Below are 9,330 nucleotides of genomic sequence, written 5' to 3'. Positions count from 1 at the left end.
TTAATTAATAGTTAATTTTGGTATTTTTCTTCATGTGTGCAAGGAAATAATCTTTAATTTGGGAAAAGATTATCTATATTTGGTTTCTTTAAATATATATTTCCTTGATCTGTATAGTGTAACTTGGTTCTGGAAAGATGAACTTGTAGACATTATTTTCAAACCAGTATGACAATGATATTTTATTTGAAGATTAATATCATATTTATTCGGTTAATCTTTATTTACTTTATTCATGTGAATTTGGTTTAAAAACTCATAATGACGTATTTATGTATGCTCGATGCAAATGAACCTCAATGAGTTAGAAAACCAAGAACAACCTATATCTAAATGAGGTAGATAACTGCAATCAAACTTAGATCAATTAGAAAATTGGATCAATTTTATTGTTTAAATCAATAGGAAAGAAGATTGTCTTCTCCGGTTATTGCCTATGCGAGTTTAATTTTTGTATTCGCTTTTGCTTAAGTAATGGCAAGCCTTATTTTGTTTGATAGGACCCTATCATATGGATTGATTTGGGGTACCTATTTATGTCCTCAGTATCGAGTTTGACTGTTGTTTTGTGGTGGTGTTGTGTTTGGTCTTATCCTTTATGCGGGTGTCGAATGATGTTTGGTGGTTGACCATAGTTGGTCAGGTCTCTAGTTAGAGTATCGTCTTTTAGTGCACCTCATATGAAGTCCTGTTTGACCAAATGGTTGTTTCCTCCATTTTGAACTCTGTTTGTTTGACCATGTGTACTCCGTGGTTTTTGAGTTCGTTTGAGTATAGTCTAGTATCGTATGGGAAAGTGGCTTTCGATTGGGGGCTGTGCCCAAAGTGGCTGTTGGGTAACCCATCGAAAGTGAGTCTAATAAGTGATAACCTAACAGTATATTAGAAAGTTAATCTCTAAGTAAGATAATTGTGCCTCACACATAGGATGAGTGCTAGTATAGACTCGACATGCTGTGAGAAGGCCTAAAATGGCAACCCATCATCCTTGTCTTCACGAAAGGATGTGTAGGTCCATATGAGGCTTGGATGGGTCGGAGGATCGGATTAGGTTGCTAGGGTAACCCAGTGGATGGGGCCGGAACCTATGAAGACCTGCCATGGTAACCATACCAAGTTGTGTGATGACACTTGTCCTTATGTTCGCTAGTGTGTTGTTGTATTGTCTAGATAGGAGCACTTTTGTGAACTCGTGCTATTGCTTATGCCCTTCTGAGAACCTGATTTTATGCTATACCTTGGGTTGTGATGACTTAGTTTGTGAATGCTCTAGTGGACCCTTGTATTAGCTTCGATTATGTTCAGCTGGATCCTTTCCTTTTCAGGGATCGCTTATGTATTTATTGACTGATGTGGTCGTTTGTATATTGATTATGTTTCACCTTCATGGAAAGATTGTAAATTATGAGAACCTCATGTATTCTTAACTTTATTAATTATTAGAGGGGTCTTGCAGTTGAGCAGACCCGGAGATGTAGCCCTTTAGGGGTGAACTCCGAGATCATCTTGGTGTTATGTGATGCTTTTGTTCTTATATATCATGTTTAGTGTTAGCATGTATGGATGATATTTTGATAGAATGTATAAGTGGGTTAGAAGAAATTTATCTTAAATGCATGTATGCAGTCATCTTTTAAATGCTGAAAATGGGATCATGAAAGAATGTAGCTTAGTATAATGGAATACATTCAGTTATTGTTAAGGAAATTAAGTATGCATGGAAGGATCTCATTAGTTTATGATGAAATTCAAGTGTGTTAATAAATTAGATGTATGGCTTAAATTTTAATGAAAAGTATGAACGGAAGGTATGAATAAATCTTAATGGATGAACCTTATCTTGTGATTAATATTTTATCTTACTAAAAGAATTATCCTTGTTTAAGAAATTATCTCATTTTTAAGATAATCATCTTATTGGATTTATTAGTGTGAGTTAAGTGAAATGTGGAATTAAGTAATCATGTTGGAAAACCCTGTATATGTTAGTTGATGGCTTCCGCTATGTAATCTAAATTTTGATATCTCGTTGTATCTTAATGTTGTGTTTATCTTTAAAAAAAAAAATTATTGCACTCTATTCATGTGTTTTAGCTTAATCCCTTCAGGGTTTCCTAGCGGGGCATTACATTTGGTATCAGAGTCCATGTTGCAAACACTGGGATCTCTAGTGTCGCGTGTGCCCTTAGTTGGTGTGAGGTGTATCGACCTTATGTGCATGCTTGTCCTCCTCTATGTATGTGAGTGATTGAGCAGACCTTTTAACTTGTGTGTAACGCATGTGTTCACACCTTGTTTTCACCTTCTTGATGTTGGTGTTTGAGTGATTATATGTGCTTTGATTGCTTATTGAGGTCTTGGTCTACAATTACTCATATTATTAAAGAGAGTCGTATGTACCTTCCTTATTGATTGTTGTACTCTTTAGACTAATCCATTTGGGTTGGTCAGTACTTGTCTGGAATCTGAAAGTACGAAATGTGCTTGTTTAAGATTATGATCTAGCTTAGTGTTGTCCACTTGAAGGACTAGTATGGTAAATGTTGAATGCTTATTTTGTAGCAAACTGAATGATTATAACCCTTCCTCCTCTCTCTCTCTCTTTCTAGATATTAAAATATTTGGGATGTGTGTAATTATCTCCAATTTGAGTTTTCCTTTTTGCAAGAGAAAGGTGTGACTTCTTGAACCCTTGTGTGAACCATATGACGCTTATGTGTTTTTAAATAATAAAAGGGGCTTTGGGTTTGAAAGTTAATATTGGCTATTGGGAGAAAACTGTATGTTTACATTAAAGAATTCTCCATGTATTTTGTAGAAGTAATATAATTAAATTATATCTTAAGTAATGTGCATTAATATGCGAATAGTTGTTATGTGAAACTGCTTTGTTTGTAAAAGAGGTATTAAAGGGGACATGTTATAGTAGCTTCAAAAGTGTATTAATGTGTTCCACGAAAGATTATTTTATGTATTTCATTAAACCAATTTGATTGAGGATTTATTTTAGCAATTCTCCATTGAACTTGCTTTTGGGTATATGTAATTACCTTATTATGCTTAGAAAGTGCGAATGAAAAGCTTGTTTGATGTGCATGCATTAATATGTATTATTTTGGTGATATCTCCTCGCTTACCTTTTGATTGTAATTTGATTTTCAATGATAGGTCGCAAATTATGATATGTGTCTGTATTGTACTAAAGTAGTAAGTGTTCTCAAGAGGCCTTGCATCATTGCTAAGATTACCTATTTTGATCTATGTTGTTTGGAAAACTAGAACATTCTGTTACAACCATAATTATTGGAAATGTCATGTTAGGCTGTTTGGAATCCTTCTAAAATAGTAGCGAAATGAAAATTGTGCAATTAAAATGATAGGCTTATAGTGAGAAATTTTAGTATATAGTGTGATCTTTTTGATCTTGTGTCTTTGTAGGAAATAGTTTGGTTATCAAACTCTCTTTCCCTTCTCGTTGACTATATTATAAGATTTTTAGAAATTCTACAAAGAATGCATTGATTTAAATAGAAAGTTTATAAAACATGTGAAATTGTACTATTGCATTTTGGCTTCATATTGAAAGATGAAAGCCCTCTTTGGAAAATAGATTTGCATAGTTAGTAATGTGAATTCGAATGCTTAGAGATATCCAAGAAAGATACAAGAATGATGCTATTTCCTTATGTAATTGTGAATTGTTAATAATTTTAGTACTTGTATCTAGAGTAAACTTGATTCAATTATTCATGTGGGAAGCATTATTTAAAATCTTCCTTGAGTAGATGATAGCGTACTGAAAAGTACTCCCCATAAATGTGGCTAAACAAATACTGGTGTATTCATGTGTATTGTAAGAAACCAGTGCTTATTATATGTGCCCATGGGTTGGTGAAGTAATCAACCATAGAGGATATGTTGCTTATGAGTATGGGAAACCATACTGTCTATGTGATGTTGCTTATTTGTTTCCCTACTAAGTACCAAACCTCGGGTTGTGGGTAATTCAGTATGTTAAGGGGTAGTATTCGAAGTCACCATTCCTTGAATAGTATGGATTGGCGTATGAGTAATGTCGGTGTGAAGTAACTTTAGCTTCTCTATTTCGAGGAATGATATATTTATACAATAAAACTGTATCAAAGGTGTACTCAATACTTTCCCTTTTGATGAATCTATTTATAGGTTTATGTGTGACAGCCTATTCCTCTCCTTTATTTGAGCATTTGGATGGTGTTTCTTGAGCATAGTGAAGGTGTATTTTTGAGGATCCCTTGCCTTGTCTTCATGAAAGGTAGGTTTATCCACATGAGCTACCGGTTAGTATGTGTAGGTGGACATGTGGGTGGACCTTAGTCATGTATACCTCTGGCTTACGGTGAGTATCCTTATAGATATGTCGCTATGCGGGACGTGACCTGCATGTACTTGTTTCTGTGAGGTACACTACCATGCGGGATACGTCCATTGCGTGTCTTCTCCGCTTGGGGTATTGCCATGCCACGTGACGACGTGATGCAGGGTGATGTCGAGGTGCACACCACCATGCCATGTGGGTAGTGTGACTATATCGCACCACATGATGAGCTATTGCGATGGCTAGACGATTGTTCCTTCCTTCCTTGTTGGTGGCTAGATGCTAGTCACATAGTGATGTTATGTGCAGTTGTGATATTATTTATATTTCTTTGGGGACCAACAATATATTTTACTTTGAATTTGAAGGTTTAGCCACGATCTTGTAATCTTTTGCATTCTTGATTTGGTGTTGCAAATTCCAGATTATTTTCTTGCCTTATTGTTGGAATTGATGATTTATTATCTTTATTCATCTGTACTTTGGTGGCTAAACTGGTTTATCCTTATTGTTTTTGTATGTTGGTCTTGTGTTGAAATGTGAAATTCCTCACCAAGGACGTATGAGACGGTCTTGGTAGAGTGTGTACGAGGAAGTAGACGTAAGGAACCTTGAGGATGGGGGTATGTGAGGTTGTGATGCAACTAGGATCCACTACCTACCTATGTGTGGTGACTATCTCTTGGAGGATAACCACCTTACTCAACAAGGGATGTTCACGAAGGTCTCGTATGGAAGGTAGCACTGCTATGGTGTGCCCTAGCACCATCGAGCCATGAGTGAGATATTAGATATTTATGATCATATTGTTGTTATGAGATCAGGCATAGAGATGTTGATCGTGCATGTTATCTTTGATCGAGCAATTGACATGCTCACATGTGGCCTTTTGAGTTATGCATTCTAGTTATGTGGGTGGTTATTATGTGCAATCATGGAAAAAATTGTGTTAACTTGTCACTATGTTATGGGACATAGTCATTGGAAAGGTTTTTGTGTGCCTGGAAAGTGTAAACAATTGAGTTATTTACGTTGCTCTTATTTCATGAAAGTTAACTTGGTTGTAGAATTTGAATTTTGAAGCTAGTTCTATGCGATAAATTTTTATGATAAAGATGGATTGGTAAAAGAAATTGATCATGATGGCATGTTTTCTTGTCATGTTTGATAGATGAGTATGGTAATATTTGCTTACCTCTTTTAATGCTTTAACTTGGTGTAATGAAAGGGAGAAGATTCTTGTATCTCTACTATGATTGTGGATAATTCCTAGAATGTTATAAGAAATGTATGGATTTAGATGTATCTTGCTAATGGGTAATGGCACTCATAGAGGATTTAGCAATAATGTTTTATTTATTTATGGAAAGATTCTTATGTGCAATTTAATATTTGTTGAATGAGTTTCAGGGCTAATGCATGCGACATGTTCTCCATCTAGCCTTACGACTTCTAGGAGTAAGTCAGAACCTAGGCGGGAAGAATGTAGTACCCTTGCCCTAATCAATTTCTAATCTCGGTTTGACCTTGGTTAGTTAATCATAATATAATGATTATAGTCAGGTGTTTTGATTTTAGTGCATAGCTGTTAATGTGGTTTTCGCACCAATTCGTATGCAAGTTATTAATTCTCCCATTTCGTGTTATTATCTTGGGCTAACACATTCATTAAGTTTATATATGTATGCACGTATGACTCTTGGTTGCAGGAGATTTCAAGTACAGTGCCGCATGGGTGGGAGGTTTGTCTCCACCTGGTTTCGTAGGTTTGAGTGTACCTCTTTGGTCCTTAGAATTTGGATTAGGTGGTCGTAAGACCCTCATTTGACCATAGTCGTGCTCAAGTGAGTGTCCTCAATCGTCGTCGGTATTCCTGTTGGTTGGGGTTGTGGGTCGTCTGTTCGATTGAATTTCTTGGGTTGTGTGTTTTGTGTGTTTTTAAATCGAGTAATTAATCCTTAATCTCTAATTGGATTTAATGTGTGTTTTCGCATTAGTTTATTTGGGGACTAAATTAAATAGGCTCCCTTTTTATGTGATTAATCGTTAATTGAATTGCTCAGTTCAGGTTGGTGGCAAATTCAATTAAATGGTAAATTTTAATGTTAAATTTATTATGTTTATGCTCATGAAAAGAAAGATTTAAATTTAATTGAAATAGAATTAATTTAATGTTGTTGGTATTTTGGAAATAGAAAGGTTACTTTTAGTTAATTGAGGAAATCAATTTTTAAATTGAAAAGCAAGTTAAATGTATTGATATAGTTTAAAAGAATGATTTTTGTGATTTATTTTAAATAAAAATTTTAAATCCAAAAATAAGTTTTTGGTCAAACTTTTCCCCATTTAACCTAGGGTTGAAAATATTTTTGGAGGTTGATTTTTTTTGGAAAAATATTTTGTTGGAAAATATTATTGGATGCAAAATTTGGGGGTTTTGGGAGGAGAAGGAATTTCTTGAGCTAGAGAATTGGGCTCTTCATCAATCTTGCTAGGATTGCTTAACCAGGTAGGCGTCTGGTTAATTCCATTGGTTTCTTTGTTTTTAAAATATTGTTTTTGGTGTTTTTGTAGTAATCTGGTTGTGATTGTAAATAATCTCATTTATTTGGGGAAAATGAAAGAAGTTGTAGATTAATTTCTGAAATTAAATTCTCCTTGCTTCCTTTCCAATCTCCAGATTGAATTTTGGTTGTTCCCAATAAACTTTGTTAAATCTCCATTGGATGTTCTTGATTTAAGTTTTGTTTGGAGAAAATTAGTTGTTTTAGTCAAGTTTGGTAGAAGGGTTTGGATTATGGATGTTAATCCTTCTTATTTTGCCCATCTGGTGTTTGTTTGTAAGAAATCTTTCCCTTACTTGAATCTAGGCTTTAAAAAAAAAAAAAAAGGAAATGTAAATTTAAGAAAACTTATAGTTTTCTGAAGAGAAAAAATAAAATAAAAAATTCATGTCTCTGCTAAGACTATTTTTTTTCTGTTACTCTTTTTAACAGTAATTTAAAAAATATATATATGAAAAAAAAACGTGGCTTTTTTTAATATATATATATAATAATAATTTAATATTATAATAAATGTATTTTTAGTTAATTTTTTTTAATTATGATTAATTGTTAATTAAGTAATAAATTATAATTAACTTGTTATTAATTATTTGTATAATGGAAAATATACATTAATTAATATTCAAATTCTATTTTATTATTAATGAATATTTTTCTAATTAAATACTTGATTTCTTAATATTGGTTTTTTAATTATTAGTTTGTTATATTTTATTAATCGCAGATTAATAAAGATATATATTAATTAATAGTTAATTTTGGTATTTTTCTTCATTTGCGCAAGGAAATAATCTTTAATTTGGGGAAAGATTATCTATATTTGGTTTATTTAAATATATATTTCTGTAATAACCCACCCTAGATTAATCCAACAAAAATTGAGTATATTTTTTTTTTTTTTTTTTTTCCTTTATTATGTTTATTTCAATTGCATACTCTAGGCATCCATCCAAATAGGATTGGGCATTCATCCATTCAGGATGAGCTTCTAACCATACGGGTTAGGCAATTGTCCATACGGGACGTAAATTCCATCTATCCAATACGGGATAGGCATCTACCCATACGGGGTAGGCATCCATCCAAACGGGATAGGAGATGCTCTGGCCAGAGACTTAGACTCATCGGGACCATTCGGGTCCTGAGCCACTCACTAAGTACTACATTCTTCTAACAAGAATGCACCGAGGTCGCCGTCCTTAGGAGTAATAAGAAAATAATACAAGCTTGAATTCCGCCTCGGAATTTGGCTTAAAGCCTTGGGAAGTCAAGCGAATCCATACGGGATTCCTTCCGAGTATGCATCGAATTAAGTTTGATTATCTTATCTTTCAATTAGGATTCTTACTCAGCCAAGCCTAAACCCCACCCACGAACACCTGAGTACGAGGGACAACTCCGTCCCAAGACTGCCTACATACCCGCTTCGGCACGGGATCAAGGCGTAAAGTATGTAGTTCTATTTCCTAATCTATGGTTTGATGTAAACTGATTTTGTGGGTACGCAACCCTTTCTAGGGTCAGTGTCCCAGACAGTTTCTCTGCGGTTGCTACCCACGAAGGTAGCATTTAAGCGAAGGCTCAAGATGGCCTATTGCTTGTGGCCTAACAAAATAACTAGAACCTAATTCTTATCATGAGCGTCACCCAATTTCAATCACCAATATCCCTTCGAGGTGAATAAATAAATAAATAAATAAAGTAATTTTCACGAGAGCTCTTATCTTGACCATCCCTAAGAGGGGTTTACTATGGTTTATCTCAACGGATGTGGAATTCAGTTAAAAGTTATCTTATTAAATTATCGATCCAAGAGGGATTACCCGCCCCTTGGATTTTTAACTTCCAAATGTCCCTTATTACTCCCCGACGATTTATAGGGACGATGCCACAGACGTCGTTAATGCAGCTTTATTAGGCGTTAAGTGCAGTAGTTCAACACGACGGCATTACCCGTAAGCGTGACCCAGAGGCACCATATATACCGAACGCTGCTAGTTTTGGTTTTCCAACTTCCTTTATTTAGTTATCTAACTACGAATAACGAAAATGAAAACGTAAATAATTGAAGTAACTACTTGAAGTGTAAATTTGCATAACCAATGAAACTTGCATAGTAATAATTGCATGAAAGATATAATTATCCTATAAATAATTCGCATGTTATGAACCATTAACGAAAGCAATTAATCTATGATGCAAGATGACTTAACGAATCCAAAATAATGATTAAATCTAAGTACTTGTAATAAGGTAAGTAAATCTCTAAGGGCCAATCGAGTGTCCCAACGATTCTTAATAGTTTAATAAAAATCTTGCTACACATTAATCTCATTTTTAATTGAAAGTCAATCTCCTTAAATTTACACTAAGGAATAAAGAAGTCATCATTTCCTAAGTGTCATT

Source organism: Cryptomeria japonica, chromosome 2 (genome assembly GCF_030272615.1).
Source record: "Cryptomeria japonica chromosome 2, Sugi_1.0, whole genome shotgun sequence".
Classification (NCBI taxonomy): Eukaryota; Viridiplantae; Streptophyta; class Pinopsida; order Cupressales; family Cupressaceae; genus Cryptomeria; species Cryptomeria japonica.
Note: the sequence above shows the minus strand (reverse complement) of the source record.